Source organism: Procambarus clarkii, chromosome 79, assembly GCF_040958095.1.
Source record: "Procambarus clarkii isolate CNS0578487 chromosome 79, FALCON_Pclarkii_2.0, whole genome shotgun sequence".
In the NCBI taxonomy this organism is placed as follows: Eukaryota; Metazoa; Arthropoda; class Malacostraca; order Decapoda; family Cambaridae; genus Procambarus; species Procambarus clarkii.
In genome coordinates this window covers 25,237,026-25,255,381 of record NC_091228.1, presented here as the reverse complement: position 1 = coordinate 25,255,381, position 18,356 = coordinate 25,237,026, and the positions used below count along the sequence as shown (strand labels likewise).

The window sequence follows — 18,356 nt, the reverse complement described above, 5'->3', positions numbered from 1 at the left end:
TACTAAGCATATTATGGGTATAAAAAGTCGTAATTTCAAACTGCGAATACGTGCAGAGAGCCAGAATTTGGCTCTATAATATGGCTCAGGCCTCGAAATTAGGATATTCGGGATATTTTGAAAACTGCAGGGAGGTTTGGGACAAATGTGACCAAACGCTCCTTTCAGTACTTGGCATATGTTGGGTAAATAAAGTCGTAATTTGAAACTGTGAATACGTGCAGAGAGCGAGAATTTGGCTCCATGATATGGCTCAGGCCTCGAAATTGGGATATTTGTGATATTTTGAAAACTGCAGGGGAGTTTGTGCAAAATGTGACTGACTGCTGCTTTAAGTACTTGGCATTTGTTGGGTATAAAAAGTCGTAATTTTTAAACTGTGAATACGTGCAGAGAGCCAGAATTTGGCTCCAAAATATGGCTCAGGCCTCGAAAATGGGATGTTTGGGATATTTTGAAAACTGCAGGAGGGATAGAGACAAATATGACCAAACGCCGCTTTCAGTACTTGGCATATGTTGGGCACTAAAAAGTCCTAAATTTCAAACTGCGAATACGTGCAGAGAGCCAGAATTTGGCTCCAAAATATGACTCAGGGCTCGAAATTGGGATATTTAGGATATTTCGAAAACTGCAGGGAGGTTTGGGACAAATGTAACCAAACGCCGCTTTCAGTACTTGGCATTTGTTGGGTATAAAAAGTCGTAATTTCAAACTGCGAATACGTGCATAGAGCCAGGATTTGGCTCCAAAATATTGCTCAGGCCTCGAAATAGGATCTTTGGGATATTTTGAAAACTGCAGGGAGGTTTGGGACAAATGTGACCAAATGCCGCTTTCAGTACTTGGCATATGTTAGGTATATAAAGTCGTAATTTCAAACTGCAAATACGTACAGAGAGCCAGAATTTAGCTCCAAAATATGGCTCAGGCCTTGAAATTGGAATATTTGGGATATTTTGAAAACTGCAAGGGAGTTTGTGCAAAATGTGACTCACTGCCGCTTTCAGGACTTGGCATATGTTGGGTATAAAAAGTCGTAATTTCAAACTGCAAATACGTGCATTAGCCAGAATTTGGCTCCAAAATACGGGTCAGGCCTCGAAATTGGGATGTTTGGGATATTTTGAAAACTGCAGGGGGGGTTTGGGACAAATATGACCAAACGCCGCTTTCAGAACTTGGCATATGTTGGGTATAAAAAGTCGTAAATTCAAAGTGCGAATACGTGCAGAGAGCCAGAATTTGGCTCCAAAATATGGCTCAAGCCTCGAAACTGGGATGTTTGGGATATTTTGAAAACTGCAGGGGGGTTTGGGACAGATGTAACAAAACGCCGCTTTCAGTACTTGGCATATGTTGGGTATAAAAAGTTGTAATTTCAAACTGCGAATACGTGCAAAGAGCTTGAATTTGGCTCCAAAATATGGCTCAGGCCTCGAAAATGGGATGTTTGGGATATTTTGAAAACTGCAGGAGGGATAGAGACCAATATGACCAAACGCCACTTTCAGTACTTGGCATATGTTGGGCACTAAAAAGTCCTAAATTTCAAACTGCGAATACGTGCAGAGAGCCAGAATTTGGCTCCAAAATATGACTCAGGGCTCGAAATTGGGATATTTAGGATATTTCGAAAACTGCAGGGAGGTTTGGGACAAATGTAACCAAACCACGCTTTCAGTACTTGGCATTTGTTGGGTATAAAAAGTCGTAATTTCAAACTGCGAATACGTGCAGAGAGCCAGAATTTGGCTCCAAAATATGGCTCAGGCCTCGAAATTGGGATGTTTGGGATATTTTGAAAACTGCAAGAAGGATTGAGACAAATGTGACCAAACGCCGCTCTCAGTACTTGGTATATGTTGGGTATAAAAAATTCGTAATTTCAAACTGCGAATACGTGCAGAGAGCCAGAATTTGGCTCCAAAATATGGCTCAATCCTCGAAATTGGGATGTTTGGGATATTTTGAAAACTGCTGGGAGGTTTGGGACAAACGTGACCAAACGCCGCTTTCAGTACTTGGCATATGTTGTGTATAAAAAGTCGTATTTTCAAACTGCGAATAGGTGCAGAGAGCCAGAATTTGGCTCCAAAATATGGCTCAGGCCTCGAAATAGGGTTATTTGGGATATTTCGAAAACTGCAGGGGAGTTTGTGCAAAATGTGACTCACTGCCGCTCTCAGGACTTGGCATATGTTGGGTATAAAAAGTCGTAATTTCAAACTGCGAATACGTGCATAGAGCCAGAATTTGGCTCCAAAATACGGCTCAGGCCTCGAAATTGGGATGTTTTGTATATTTTGAAAACTGCAGGGGGGTTTGGGACAAATATGACCAAACGCCGCTTTCAGGACTTGGCATATGTTGGGTATAAAAAGTCGTAATTTCAAACTGCAAATACGTGCATTAGCCAGAATTTGGCTCCAAAATACGGCTCAGGCCTCGAAATTGGGATGTTTGGGATATTTTGAAAACTGCAGTGGGTTTGGGACAAATATGACCAAACGATGCTTTCAGAACTTGGCATATGTTGGGTATAAAAAGTCGTAATTTCAAACTGCGAATACGTGCAGAGAGCCAGAATTTGGCTCCAAAATATGGCTCAGTCCTAGAAATTGGGATGTTTGGGATATTTTGAAAACTGCTGCGATTTTTGGGACAAATGTGACCAAACGCCGCTTTCAGTACTTAGTATATGTTAGGTATAAAAAGTCATAATTTTTAACTGCGAATACGTGCAGAGAGCCAGAATTTGGCTCCAAAATATTGCTCAGGCCTCGAAATAGGATCTTTGGGATATTTTGAAAACTGCAGGGAGGTTTGGGACAAATGTGACCAAACGCCGCTTTGAGTACTTGGCATATGTTGGGTATATAAAGTCGTAATTTCAAACTGCAAATACGTACAGAGAGCCAGAATTTAGCTCCAAAATATGGCTCAGGCCTTGAAATTGGAATATTTGGGATATTTTGAAAACTGCAAGGGAGTTTGTGCAAAATGTGACTCACTGCCGCTTTCAGGACTTGGCATATGTTGGGTATAAAAAGTCGTAATTTCAAACTGCAAATACGTGCATTAGCCAGAATTTGGCTCCAAAATACGGCTCAGGCCTCGAAATTGGGATGTTTGGGATATTTTGTAAACTGCAAGAAGGATTGAGAGAAATGTGACCAAACGCCGCTCTCAGTACTTGGTATATGTTGGGTATAAAAAAAATCGTAATTTCAAACTGCGAATACGTGCAGAGAGCCAGAATTTGGCTCCAAAATATGGCTCAATCCTCGAAATTGGGATGTTTGGGATATTTTGAAAACTGCTGGGAGGTTTGGGACAAATGTGACCAAACGCCGCTTTCAGTACTTGGCATATGTTGTGTATAAAAAGTCGTAATTTCAAACTGCGAATAGGTGCAGAGAGCCAGAATTTGGCTCCAAAATATGGCTCAGGCCTCGAAATAGGGTTATTTGGGATATTTCGAAAACTGCAGGGGAGTTTGTGCAAAATGTGACTCACTGCCGCTCTCAGGACTTGGCATATGTTGGGTATAAAAAGTCGTAAATTCAAAGTGCGAATACCTGCAGAGAGCCAGAATTTGGCTCCAAAATATGACTCAGGCCTCGAAATTAAGATGTTTTGGATATTTTGAAAACTGCAGCGGGGTTTGGGACAGATGTAACCAAACGCCGCTTTCAGTACTTGGCATATGTTGGGTATAAAAAGTCGTAATTTCAAACTGCGAATACGTGCAAAGAGCTTGAATTTGGCTCCAAAATATGGCTCAGGCCTCGAAATTGTGTTGTTTGGGATATTTTGTAAACTGCAGGGAGGTTTGGGACAAATGTGACAAAACGCCGCTTTCAGTACTTCGCATATTTTGGGTATAAAAAGTCGTAATTTCAAACTGCGAATACGTGCAGAGAGCCAGAATTTGGCTCTATAATATGGCTCAGGCCTCGAAATTAGGATATTTGGGATATTTTGAAAACTGCAGGGAGGTTTGGGACAAATGTGACCAAACGCTGCTTTCAGTACTTGGCATATGTTGGGTATATAAAGTCGTAATTTGAAACTGTGAATACGTGCAGAGAGCGAGAATTTGGCTCCATGATATGGCTCAGGCCTCGAAATGGGGATATTTGTGATATTTTGAAAACTGCAGGGGAGTTTGTGCAAAATGTGACTGACTGCTGCTTTAAGTACTTGGCATTTGTTGGGTATAAAAAGTCGTAATTTTTAAACTGCGAATAAGTGCAGAGAGCCAGAATTTGGCTCCAAATTATAGCTCAGGCCTCGAAATTGGGATATTTGGGATATTTCGAAAACTGCAGGGGAGTTTGTGCAAAATGTGACTCACTGCCACTATCAGGACTCGGCATATGTTGGGTATAAAAAGTCGTAATTTCAAACTGCGTATACGTGCATAGAGCCAGAATTTGGCTCCAAAATATGGCTCAGGCCTCGAAATTGGGATGTTTGGGATATTTTGAAAACTGCAAGAAGGATTGAGACAAATGTGACCAAACGCCGCTTTAAGTACTTGGTATATGTTGGGTATAAAAAAGTCGTAATTTCAATTTGCGAATACGTGCTGAGAGCCAGAATTTGGCTCCAAAATATGGCTCAGTCCTCGAAATTGGGATGTTTGGGATATTTTGAAAACTGCTGGGAGGTTTGGGCAAATATGACCAAACGCCGCTTTCAGTTCTTGGTATATGTTGGGTATAAAAAGTAGTAATTTCAAACTGCGAATACGTGCAGAGAGCCAGAATTTGGCTCCAAAATATGGCTCAGGCCTCGAAATTGGGTTATTTGGGATATTTCGAAAACTACAGGGGAGTTTGTGCAAAATGTGACTCACTGCCACTTTCAGGACTTGGCATATTTTGGGTATATAAAGTCGTAATTTCAAACTGCGAATACGTGAATTAGCCAGAATTTGGCTCCAAAATACGGCTCAGGCCTCGAAATTGGGATGTTTGGGATATTTTGAAAACTGCAGGGGGGTTTGGGACAAATATGACCAAACGCTGCTTTCAGAACTTGGCATATGTTGGGTATAAAAAGTCGTAAATTCAAAGTGCGAATACGTGCAGAGAGACAGAATTTGGCTCCAAAATATGGCTCAAGCCTCGAAATTGGAATGTTTGGGATATTTTGAAAACTGCAGGGGGGTTTGGGACAGATGTAACCAAACGCCGCTTTCAGGACTTGGGATATGTTGGGTATAAAACGTCGTAATTTCAAACTGCAAATACGTGCAGAGAGCCAGAATTTGGCTCCAAAATATGGCTCAAGCCTCGAAATTGGAATGTTTGGGATTTTTTGTAAACTGCAGGGAGGTTTGGGACAAATGTGACAAAACGCCGCTTTCAGTACTTCACATATTTTGGGTATAAAAAGTCGTAATTTCAAACTGCGAATACGTGCAGAGAGCCAGAATTTGGCTCCAAAATATGGCTCAGGCCTCGAAATTAGGATATTTGTGATATTTTGAAAACTGCAGGGGAGTTTGTGCAAAATGTGACTGACTGCTGCTTTAAGTACTTGGCATTTGTTGGGTATAAAAAGTCGTAATTTCAAAATGCGAATACGTGCAGAGAGCCTGAATTTGGCTCCAAAATATGGATCAGTCCTTGAAATTGGGATGTTTGGGATATTTTGAAAACTGCAGGGGGCTTTGGGATATATGTGACCAAATGCCGCTTTCAGAACTTGGCATATGTTGGGTATAAAAAGTCGTAAATTCATAGTGCGAATACGTGCAGAGAGCCAGAATTTGGCTCCAAAATATGGCTCAAGCCTCGAAATTGGGATGTTTGGGATATTTTGAAAACTGCAGGGGGGTTTGGGACAGATGAAACCAAATGCCGCTTTCAGTACTTGGCATATGTTGGGTATAAAAAGTCGTAATTTCAAACTGCGAATACGTGCAAAGAGCTTGAATTTGGCTCCAAAATATGGCTCAGGCCTCGAAATTGGGATGTTTGGGATATTTTGAAAACTGCAGGAGGGATTGAGACAAATATGACCAAATGCCGCTTTCAGTACTTGGCATATGTTGGGCACTAAAAAGTCCTAAATTTCAAACTGCGAATACGTGCAGAGAGCCAGAATTTGGCTCCAAAATAAGACTCAGGGCTCGAAATTGGGATGTTTGGGATATTTTGAAAACTGCTGGGAGGTTTGGGACAAATGTGACCAAACGCCGCTTTCAGTACTTGGCATATGTTGTGTATAAAAAGTCGTAATTTCAAACTGCGAATAGGTGCAGAGAGCCAGAATTTGGCTCCAAAATATGGCTCAGGCCTCGAAATAGGGTTATTTGGGATATTTCGAAAACTGCAGGGGAGTTTGTGCAAAATGTGACTCACTGCCGCTCTCAGGACTTGGCATATGTTGGGTATAAAAAGTCGTAATTTCAAACTGTGAATACGTGCATAGAGCCAGAATTTGGCTCCAAAATACGGCTCAGGCCTCGAAATTGGGATGTTTTGTATATTTTGAAAACTGCAGGGAGGTTTGCGACAAATATGACCAAACGCCACTTTCAGTACTTGGCATATGTTGGGTATAAAAAGTCGTAATTTCAAACTGCGTATACGTGCATAGAGCCAGAATTTGGCTCCAAAATATTGATCAGGCCTCGAAATTGGGATGTTTGGGATATTTTGAAAACTGCAGGGAGGTTTGGGACAAATGTGACCAAACGCTGCTTTCAGTACTTGGCATATGTTGGGTATATAAAGTCGTAATTTCAAACTGCGAATACGTGCAGAGAGCCAGAATTTGGCTCTATAATATGGCTCAGGCCTCGAAATTGGGATATTTGGGATATTTCGAAAACTGCAGGGGAGTTTGTGCAAAATGTGACTCACTGCCGCTTTCAGTACTTGGCATATTTTGGGTATAAAAAAATCGTAATTTCAAACCGCGAATACGTGCAGAGAGCCAGAATTTCGCTCCAAAATATGGCTCAGGCCTCGAAATTGGGATGTTTGGGATATTTTGAAAACTGCAAGAAGGATTGAGACAAATGTGACCAAACGCCGCTTTCATTACTTGGTATATGTTGGGTATAAAAAAGTCGTAAATTCAAACTGCGAATACGTGCAGAAAGCCAGAATTTGGCTCCAAAATATGGCTCAGTCCTCGAAATTGGGATGTTTGGGATATTTTGAAAACTGCTGCGAGGTTTGGGACAAATGTGACCAAACGCCGCTTTCAGTACTTAGTATATGTTAGGTATAAAAAGTCGTAATTTCAAACTGCGAATACGTGCAGAGAGCCAGAATTTGGCTCCAAAATATGGCTCAGGCCTCGAAATTGGGTTATTTGGGATATTTCGAAAACTGCAGGGGAGTTTGTGCAAAATGTGACTCACTGCTGCTTTCAGGACTTGGCATATTTTGGGTATAAAAAGTCGTAATTTCAATCTGCGAATACGTGCATAGAGCCAGAATTTGGCTCCAAAATATTGCTCAGGCCTCGAAATAGGATCTTTGGGATATTTTGAAAACTGCAGGGAGGTTTGGGACAAATGTGACCAAACGCCGCTTTCAGTACTTGGCATATGTTGGGTATATAAAGTCGTAATTTCAAACGGCGAATACGTGCAGAGAGCCAGAATTTGGCTGCAAAATATAGCTCAGGCCTCGAAATTGGGATATTTGGGATATTTCGAAAACTGCAGCGGAGTTTGTGCAAAATGTGACTCACTGCCGCTTTCAGTACTTGGCATATGTTGGGTATAAAAAGTCGTAATTTCAAACTGCGAATACGTGCAGAGAGCCAGAATTTGGCTCTATAATATGTCTCAGGCCTCGAAATTGGGATATTTGGGATATTTCGGAAACTGCAGGGGAGTTTGTGCAAAATGTGACTCATTGCCGCTATCAGGACTTGGCATATGTTGGGTATAAAAAGTCGTAATTTCAAACTGCGTATACGTGCATAAAGCCAGAATTTGGCTCCAAAATACGGCTCAGGCCTCGAAATTGGGATGTTTGGGATATTTTGAAAACTGCAGGGGAGTTTGTGCAAAATGTGACTCACTGCTGCTTTCAGTACTTGGCATATTTTGGGTATAAAAAAATCGTAATTTCAAACCGCGATTATGTGCAGAGAGCCAGAATTTCGCTCCAAAATATGGCTCAGGCCTCGAAATTGGGATGTTTGGGATATTTAGAAAACTGCAAGAAGGATTGAGACAAATGTGACCAAACGCCGCTTTCAGTACTTGGTATATGTTGGGTATAAAAAAGTCGTAAATTCAAACTGCGAATACGTGCAGAGAGCCAGAATTTGGCTCCAAAATATGGCTCAGTCTTCGAAATTGGGATGTTTGGGATATTTTGAAAACTGCTGGGAGGTTTGGGACAAATGTGACCAAACGCCGCTTTCAGTACTTAGTATATGTTAGGTATAAAAAGTCGTAATTTCAAACTGCGAATACGTGCAGAGAGCCAGAATTTGGCTCCAAAATATGGCTCAGGCCTCGAAATTGGGTTATTTGGGATATTTCGAAAACTGCAGGGGAGTTTGTGCAAAATGTGACTCACTGCCGCTTTCAGGACTTGGCATATTTTGGGTATAAAAAGTCGTAATTTCAATCTGCGAATACGTGCATAGAGCCAGGATTTGGCTCCAAAATATTGCTCAGGCCTCGAAATAGGATCTTTGGGATATTTTGAAAACTGCAGGGAGGTTTGGGACAAATGTGACCAAACGCCGCTTTCAGTACTTGGCATATGTTGGGTATATAAAGTCGTAATTTCAAACTGCAAATACGTACAGAGAGCCAGAATTTAGCTCCAAAATATGGCTCAGGCCTTGAAATTGGAATATTTGGGATATTTTGAAAACTGCAAGGGAGTTTGTGCAAAATGTGACTCACTGCCGCTTTCAGGACTTGGCATATGTTGGGTATAAAAAGTCGTAATTTCAAACTGCAAATACGTGCATTAGCCAGAATTTGGCTCCAAAATACGGCTCAGGCCTCGAAATTGGGATGTTTGGGATATTTTGAAAACTGCAAGGGGGTTTGGGACAAATATGACCAAACTCCGCTTTCAGAACTTGGCATATGTTGGGTATAAAAAGTCGTAAATACTAAGTGCGAATACGTGCAGAGAGCCAGAATTTGGCTCCTAAATATGGCTCAAGCCTCGATATTGGGATGTTTGGGATATTTTGAAAACTGCAGGGGGGTTTGGGACAGATGTAACCAAACGCCGCTTTCAGTACTTGCCATATGTTGGGCACTAAAAAGTCCTAAATTTCAAACTGCGAATACGTGCAGAGAGCCAGAATTTGGCTCCAAAATATGGCTCAGTCCTCGAAATTGGGATGTTTGGGATATTTTGAAAACTGCTGGGAGGTTTTGACAAATGTGACCAAACGCCGCTTTCAGTACTTAGTATATGTTAGGTATAAAAAGTCGTAATTTCAAACTGCGAATACGTGCAGAGAGCCAGAATTTGGCTCCAAAATATGGCTCAGGCCTCGAAATTGGGTTATTTGGGATATTTCGAAAACTGCAGGGGAGTTTGTGCAAAATGTGACTCACTGCCGCTTTCAGGACTTGGCATATTTTGGGTATAAAAAGTCGTAATTTCAATCTGCGAATACGTGCATAGAGCCAGGATTTGGCTCCAAAATATTGCTCAGGCCTCGAAATAGGATCTTTGGGATATTTTGAAAACTGCAGGGAAGTTTGGGACAAATGTGACCAAACGCCGCTTTCAGTACTTGGCATATGTTGGGTATATAAAGTCGTAATTTCAAACTGCAAATACGTACAGAGAGCCAGAATTTAGCTCCAAAATATGGCTCAGGCCTTGAAATTGGAATATTTGGGATATTTTGAAAACTGCAAGGGAGTTTGTGCAAAATGTGACTCACTGCCGCTTTCAGGACTTGGCATATGTTGGGTATAAAAAGTCGGAATTTCAAACTGCAAATACGTGCATTAGCCAGAATTTGGCTCCAAAATACGGCTCAGGCCTCGAAATTTGGATGTTTGGGATATTTTGAAAACTGCAGGGGGGTTTGGGACAAATATGACCAAACGCCGCTTTCAGAACTTGGCATATGTTGGGTATAAAAAATCGTAAATTCAAAGTGCGAATACGTGCAGAGAGCCAGAATTTGGCTCCTAAATATGGCTCAAGCCTCGATATTGGGATGTTTGGGATATTTTGAAAACTGCAGGGGGGTTTGGGACAGATGTAATCAAACGCCGCTTTCAGTACTTGCCATATGTTGGGCACTAAAAAGTCCTAAATTTCAAACTGCGAATACGTCCAGAGAGCCAGAATTTGGCTCCAAAATATGTCTCAGGGCTCTAAATTGGGATATTTGGGATATTTCGAAAACTGCAGGGAGGTTTGGGACAAATGTAACCAAACGCCGCTTTCAGTACTTGGCATTTGTTGGGTATAAAAAGTCGTAATTTCAAACTGCGAATACGTGCAGAGAGCCAGAATTTGGCTCCAAAATACGGCTCAGGCCTCGAAATTGGGATGTTTGGTATATTTTGAAAACTGCATGGGGGTTTGGGACAAATATGACCAAATGCCGCTTTCAGAACTTGGCATATTTTGGGTATAAAAATTCGTAATTTCAAAGTGCGAATACGTGCAGAGAGCCAGAATTTGGCTCCAAAATATGACTCAGGCCTCGAAATTGGGATGTTTTGGATATTTTGAAAACTGCAGCGGGGTTTGGGACAGATGTAACCAAACGCCGCTTTCAGTACTTGGCATATGTTGGGTATAAAAAGTCGTAATTTCAAACTGCGAATACGTGTAAAGAGCTTGAATTTGGCTCCAAAATATGGTTCAGGCCTCCAAATTGTGTTGTTTGGGATATTTTGTAAACTGCAGGGAGGTTTGGGACAAATGTGACAAAACGCCGCTTTCAGTACTTCGCATATTTTGGGTATAAAAAGTCGTAATTTCAAACTGCGAATACGTGCAGAGAGCCAGAATTTGGCTCTATAATATGGCTCAGGCCTCGAAATTAGGATATTTGGGATATTTTGAAAACTGCAGGGAGGTTTGGGACAAATGTGACCAAACGCTGCTTTCAGTACTTGGCATATGTTGGGTATATAAATTCGTAATTTGAAACTGTGAATACGTGCAGAGAGCGAGAATTTGGCTCCAAGATATGGCTCAGGCCTCGAAATTGGGATATTTGTGATATTTTGAAAACTGCAGGGGAGTTTGTGCAAAATGTGACTGACTGCTGCTTTAAGTACTTGGCATTTGTTGGGTATAAAAAGTCGTAATTTTTAAACTGCGAATACATGCAGACAGCCAGAATTTAGCTCTATAATATGGCTCAGGCCTCAAAATTGTGATATTTGGGATATTTTGAAAACTGCAGGGGAGTTTGTGCAAAATGTGACTCACTGCCGCTATCAGGACTTGGCATATGTTGGGTATAAAAAGTCGTAATTTCAAACTGCGTATACGTGCATAGAGCCAGAATTTGGCTCCAAAATATGGCTCAGGCCTAGAAATTGGAATATTTGGGATATTTTGAAAACTGCAAGGGAGTTTGGGCAAAATGTGACTCACTGCCGCTTTCAGTACTTGGCATATGTTGGGTATAAAAAGTCGTAATTTCAAACTGCGAATACGTGCAGAGAGCCAGAATTTGGCTCTATAATATGGCTCAGGCCTCGATATTGGGATATTTGGGATATTTCGAAAAATGCAGGGGAGATTGTGCAAAATGTGACTCACTGCCGCTTTTTGGACTTGGCATATGTTGGGTATAAAAAGTCGTAATTTCAAACTGCGAATACGTGCATTAGCCAGAATTTGGCTCCAAAATACGGCTCAGGCCTCGAAATTGGGATGTTTGGGATATTTTGAAAACTGCAGGGGGGTTTGGGACAAATATGACCAAATGCCGCTTTCAGAACTTGGCATATGTTGGGTATAAAAATCGTAAATACAAAGTGCGAATTCGTGCAGAGAGCCAGAATTTGGCTCCAAAATATGGCTCAAGCCTCGAAATTGGGATGTTTGGGATATTTTGAAAACTGCAGGGGAGTTTGGGACAGATGTCACCTAACGCCGCTTTCAGGAATTGGCATATGTTGGGTATAAAAAGTCGTAATTTCAAACTGCGAATATGTGCAAAGAGCTTGAATTTGGCTCCAAAATTTGGCTCAGGCCTCGAAATTAGGATATTTGGGATATTTTGAAAACTGCAGGGAGGTTTGGACAAATATGACTGACTGCTGCTTTAAGTACTTGGCATTTGTTGGGTATAAAAATTCGTAATTTCAAACTGCGAATACGTGCAGAGAGCCAGAATTTGGCTCTATAATATGGCTCAGGCCTCGAAATTGGGATATTTGGGATATTTCGAAAACTGCAAGGGAGTTTGTGCAAAATGTGACACACTGCCGCTATCAGGACTTGGCATATGCTGGGTATAAAAAGTCGTAATTTCAAACTGCGTATACGTGCATAGAACCAGAATTTGGCTCCAAAATACGGCTCAGGCCTCGAAATTTGGATGTTGGGGATATTTTGAAAACTGCAGGGGAGTTTGTGCAAAATGTGACTCACTTCCGCTTTCAGGACTTGGCATATTTTGGGTATAAAAAAATCGTAATTTCAAACCGCGAATACGTGCAGAGAGCCAGAATTTCGCTCCAAAATATGGCTCAGGCCTCAAAATTGGGATGTTTGGGATATTTTGAAAACTGCAAGAAGAGTTGAGACAAATGTGACCAAACGCCGCTTTAAGTACTTGGTATATGTTGGGTATAAAAAAGTCGTAATTTCAAACTGCGAATACGTGCAGAGAGCCAGAATTTGGCTCCAAAATATGGCTCAGTCCTCGAAATTTGGATGTTTGGGATATATTGAAAACTGCTGGGAGGTTTGGGACAAATGTGACCAAACGCCGCTTTCAGTACTTGGTATATGTTGGATATAAAAAGTCGTAATTTCAAACTGCAAATACGTGCAGAGAGCCAGAATTTGGCTCCAAAATATGGCTCAGGCCTCGAAATTGGGGTATTTAGGATATTTCGAAAACTGCAGGGGAGTTTGTGCAAAATGTGACTCACTGCCGCTTTCAGGACTTGGCATATTTTGGGTTTAAAAAGTCGTAATTTCAATCTGCGAATACGTGCATAGAGCCAGAATATGGCTCCAAAATATTGATCAGGCCTCGAAATTGGGATGTTTGGGATATTTTGAAAACTGCAGGGAGGTTTGGGACAAATGTGACCAAACGGCGCTTTCAGTACTTGGCATATGTTGGGTATATAAAGTCGTAATTTCAAACTGCGAATACGTACAGAGAGCCGGAATTTGGCTCCAAAATATGGCTCAGGTCTTGAAATTGGAATATTTGGGATATTTTGAAAACTGCAAGGGAGTTTGTGCAAAATGTGACTCACTGCCGCTTTCAGGACTTGGCATATGTTGGGTATAAAAAGTCATAATTTCAAACTGCGAATACGTGCATTAGCCAGAATTTGGCTCCAAAATACGGCTCAGGCCTCGAAATTGGGATGTTTGGGATATTTTGAAAACTGCAGGGGGGTTTGGGACAAATATGACCAAATGCTGCTTTCAGAACTTGGCATATGTTGGGTATAAAAAGTCGTAAATTCAAAGTGCGAATACGTGCAGAGAGTCAGAATTTGACTCCAAACTATGGCTCAAGCCTCGAAATTGGGATGTTTGGGATATTTTGAAAACTGCAGGGGGGTTTGGGACAGATGTAACCAAACGCCGCTTTCAGTACTTGGCATATGTTGGGTATAAAAAGTTGTAATTTCAAACTGCGAATACGTGCAGAGAGCGAGAATTTGGCTCCAAAATATGGCTCAGGCCTCGAAATTGGGATGTTTGGGATATTTTGAAAACTGCAGGGGGGTTTGAGATATATGTGACCAAATGCCGTTTTCATTACTTGGCATATGTTGGGTATAAAAAAGTCGTAATTTCAAACGGCGAATACGTGCAGAGAGCCAGAATTTGGCTCCAAAATATAGCTCAGGCCTCTAATTTGGGATATTAGGGATATATCCAAAACTGCAGGGGAGTTTGTGCAAAATGTGACTCACTGCCGCTATCAGGACTTGGCATATGTTGGGTATAAAAAGTCGTAATTTCAAACTGCGTATACGTGCATAGAGCCAGAATTTGGCTCCAAAATACGGCTCAGGCCTCGAAATTGGGATGTTTAGGATATTTTGAAAACTGCAGGGGGGTTTGGGACAAATTTCACCAAACATTTCAGTACTTCGCATATGTTGGGTGTAAAAAAGTCGTAATTTCAAACTGCGAATACGTGCAGAGAGCCAGACTTTGGCTCCAAAATATGGCTCAGGCCTCGAAATTGAGATGTTTGGGATATTTTGAAAACTGCAGGGGGAATTGGGACAAATTTGACAAAACGCCGCTTTCAGTACTTGGCATATGTTGGGTATAAAAAAGTCGCAATTTCAAACTACGAATACGTGCAGAGAGCCAGAATTTGGCTTCAAATTATGGCTTAGGCCTCGAAATTGGAATATTTCGGATATTTTGAAAGCTGCAGGGGAGTTTGTGCAAAATATGACTCACTGCCTCTTTCAGTACTTGGCATATGTTGGGTATAAAAAGTCGTAATTTCAAACTGCGAATACGTGCAGAGAGCCAGAATTTGGCTCCAAAATATGGCTCAGGCCTCGAAATTGAGATGTTTGGGATATTTTGAAAACTGCAGTGGGGATTGGGACAAATGTGACCAAACGCCACTTTCAGAACTTGGCATATGTTGGGTATAAAAAAGTGATGTGGTAAGCATTGGGGATTTTTTTTATATTGCAGAATGGTGACTGATAGGGGCTAGTGCGTGATGCTTTCCTTCTAATCCAAATCCACTCAGATGCACCTGCTATATTTAGATCAACAACACTGCTGATCTATGATTCATCCAGTGTCTAATGTCACTTAGTGGAGAGATTTAGCAAGAGGTGAGCAGCAGATCAACTTTTTCTAAATACCATGTTGGCGATCACGGCAAACAATGAGGGTGAAAAAAGTTCATTTGCTGAGAGATTGCAATTCAGTAGAACTCCATTCACACTGACTGATGCCAAATCTAGTACATCCATATCAGCCTGGATTGCTCCAAGGAGCCTCTGGCTCTCGCCAAGTAAATGATGTTTCATTACATTCATTTTTTTTTTTACCCTGTCTGTAAGACATTGTTTTCTACAGAAAAAATAATAACTATTTGGTATTTTTGAACATCATTCTCATAAATTTCTGCTCTGTTAAATTGAAGCCTTTTTATTTCAGCCATCCAACTATTATGAAGCCAAATGAGGTACGTAACAGCAATCCACGATTAGCAGAACTCACTGCCAAACAGGTAAGTGGGAGGGATGAGGTTTGATGCAAATGACAGATAAGGACAAACTTTGAAAGGATTCAGTATAAGTAGACAAATAAACACACAATTTAACAGGAGCATATCTAAGCAGTAGCGTATATACTAAGCCTACAAACATCGGATAATGCCTAAACAGTAGGAGTGAGTGCTCCCAAAGACACAAAGCCAGTGTTCTAAACACTTATATTCGTCGAGCCCTTACCCACTGTTCAGAATGGAGCAACGTGAGTAGGGAGTTTGAAAGTTAACTGAAGTGTTGGTGAACAATGGATATAGCAATAAAGAAATAAACGCGACATAAGATGACACCTGGACCAGGTACAATCCTGAGCCTAGAACAGAAACCACAACACCTCCAATAATATTATATTACAAATCGGATTTGGAAGGAAGGATTGGGCTACAGGAAGGATTGGGCTACAGGAAGGATTGGTCTACAGGAAGGATTGGGCTACAAGAAGGATTGGGCTACAGGAAAGATTGGGCTACAGGAAGGATTGAGCTACATCTCCAAATGTATATTTGCCAGATAATTTGGCACTAAAAACAAAACGCATATATTATTGTTTAGACTAAATCCGCTACTCATTACTTTCCTGAAGTTGTCGTATATACACTACAAAATCTGCGTGTAAATCACGACAATTAACACGTGATGAAAATGTGACAGTGTCAGACCACGAAGGAAGAATTGAAACAGGAATTTCCTTAAGTATTTTCGTAATTAATAATACATCTTCAGAAGGGTGTTTCAGTTCTTCCTTCGAGGTCCGACACTGTCACTACAGAACATGAATGTATTTAAACGTTGCAACAATGAATAATGAGAGCAATCATTATATGGATGGCGTAATAACAGGGGAGCATTAGCGCCTCTAGTGGTCAGATGCTTAACTGTATTAGAGGTTGACAGTTTAGATATTATGGTGAAGTAAGGGTGAGTGGCGCGTCTGGGAATCCCACTTCTTAACGTGTGGCTCAGTTGTCGACCAGCCGCCGCCTGGCAAGGGTCACGTTGATTACCAGTGAGCAAAAAATAAATGTGTTACAGATATCATTATTCAATCATAATATAGAAAGGATTGTTCGAGGTGTGTACTTCATGTTGTTATTCGTTATTATTTTGTATATTATATGTATTTAGACAAAATATAGAGGTGACTGTCAGGTGGCAGCCATAGGTGTACCCGCTAGTTAAGTCATTAGGGCGCTTGTGGTGGCCTTAATAGCCATGCCAGTAGTTAGCCAGCAATCTTAAGGTTATCTTGAGATGATTTCGGGGCTGAGCGTCCCCCGCAACCCGGTCCTCGACCAGGCCTGTTTTTCTTACACATCCCAAAGGAAGCAGCCCATAGCAGCTGTCTAACTCCCAGGTACTTATTTACTGATAGGTAAACAGGGTCATCAGGGTGAAAGAAAGTGCCCATTTGTTTCAGCCTCCACCGGGGATCGAACCCGGAACCTCAGGATCACGAATCCGAAGCGCTGTCCACTCGGCTGTCAGGCCCCTTAAAACAACCCAAAAAGAAATCTTCGACATATTTTGATGAAACGAGAAATTTTGGCCACAGATTGTGTGAAGATATTGGGGGGGGGGATTGAAGGGGTGCAGGTTAATATGATGAGCATGATTGAGAATGATGGAAGGAGAAGGGCTCGTATGATGAATTGACCTAAGGGCCACCATCTACAGTGGCCACGACGGGGACAAGACGGCGGCGCCTTGTCGAAGGTCAGCCTTCCTACTCCCCCCCCCCCCCCCCACCCTTATTTTATTGAGGATTTGTCTTGTGTATATTGTGAACAAAAGGAATGACTCGGCATTTCAGACTTGAGTGGTTAAGCGGGTTCATGGGTTAATAATCCTATGGGGGAAACAACACACCTATTTTCTGTGTTACATTGTGGCTTGTTGAGCTTGCAGCTGTTGTCCAGCCTGTCTGTGTCAAATATTACATTTTAGAGAAGTGGTCTGTATTAATGACCTCCAACTTGGTCAGTATTACAAAGGCCTAGGCTGTTATTTATTTATTTATATAACTACAAGTTATATTGGGTTTCTGATCAACCCGTCCACTTAAAACTAACGTCACTTTTGGCTGGTATGCGCGGCGCTATGGCCAAATTTGGATGTAATTTTAAATGAAATCGACTCACAAAAGTGACGCACTGTTCCGTTTTCTGTTTGAGTCGTCCGGCTTACTCGGCAAGCTTAGAAGAGGATTCTTTCCATTAACATTTTTCATAACGTTTTGAAACTTTATGAGAATTTCCTGCCCACCTAACCTATCAGAGGACCCTTAACTTATTGTTGTTGAAAAAACATCCCAAATTTATTTTCATTTTGTTTTCATTTTCAAATTACGTCCATATTCGCCATACGGGTAAACGGCCAAAAGCGACGCTATTTTTAAGAGGACAGGTGACAAGGAGTACATAGCACTATGTGTTTACATTCTTGTAAAGCCACTAGTACGCATAGCACTTCGGGCAGGTCCTTAATCTAACAGATAATATTAAATAGGTAATTTCTAGGAAAATTTATAGGCTAATCTATCAAAATCTATAACAATTTAAACATTTATAGTGTTAGTCCCTCAGAGATTCGAAGTAGTGACAGTTGAACAAGTTCTGGCATGATTGTTGTTGCTGTCTTGAACTTTCTCCAAAGCGGAAAATCATTGATGTGTTTTTGAAGTGAAGTTTCCATATTAGGACACAGTAGGCCAGATGAGGCCACAACAGAGACTCGTACAGTTGAATATTCAATGTTGTTCGTTTAAGTCAATGATTCCTTTAACTATTCTTAAGGATTCTTTTCATATTATCTGTGAGTCCCAGATGTTTAATGGCTGGTACATCATAACTCCTAGGTAATATTGATTTAAATTTACCAGAGGGCCACCATTTCTCCATGGTGCCCTCTACGGCAA

The 18,356-nt window shown here is 41.2% G+C and overlaps 1 long non-coding RNA gene across 1 annotated transcript in view; it reads left to right on the top strand.

Annotated features, from left to right (window-relative positions):
• LOC138357697 (uncharacterized) overlaps positions 1 to 15,402 on the top strand; it is a 367,202-nt gene extending 351,800 nt beyond the window's left edge. The window contains exon 3 of the long non-coding RNA XR_011225117.1: positions 15,330 to 15,402. This is a non-coding gene — a long non-coding RNA (uncharacterized lncRNA). The remainder of the gene's footprint in view (positions 1 to 15,329) is intronic.
• Positions 15,403 to 18,356: the final 2,954 nt, after the last annotated feature.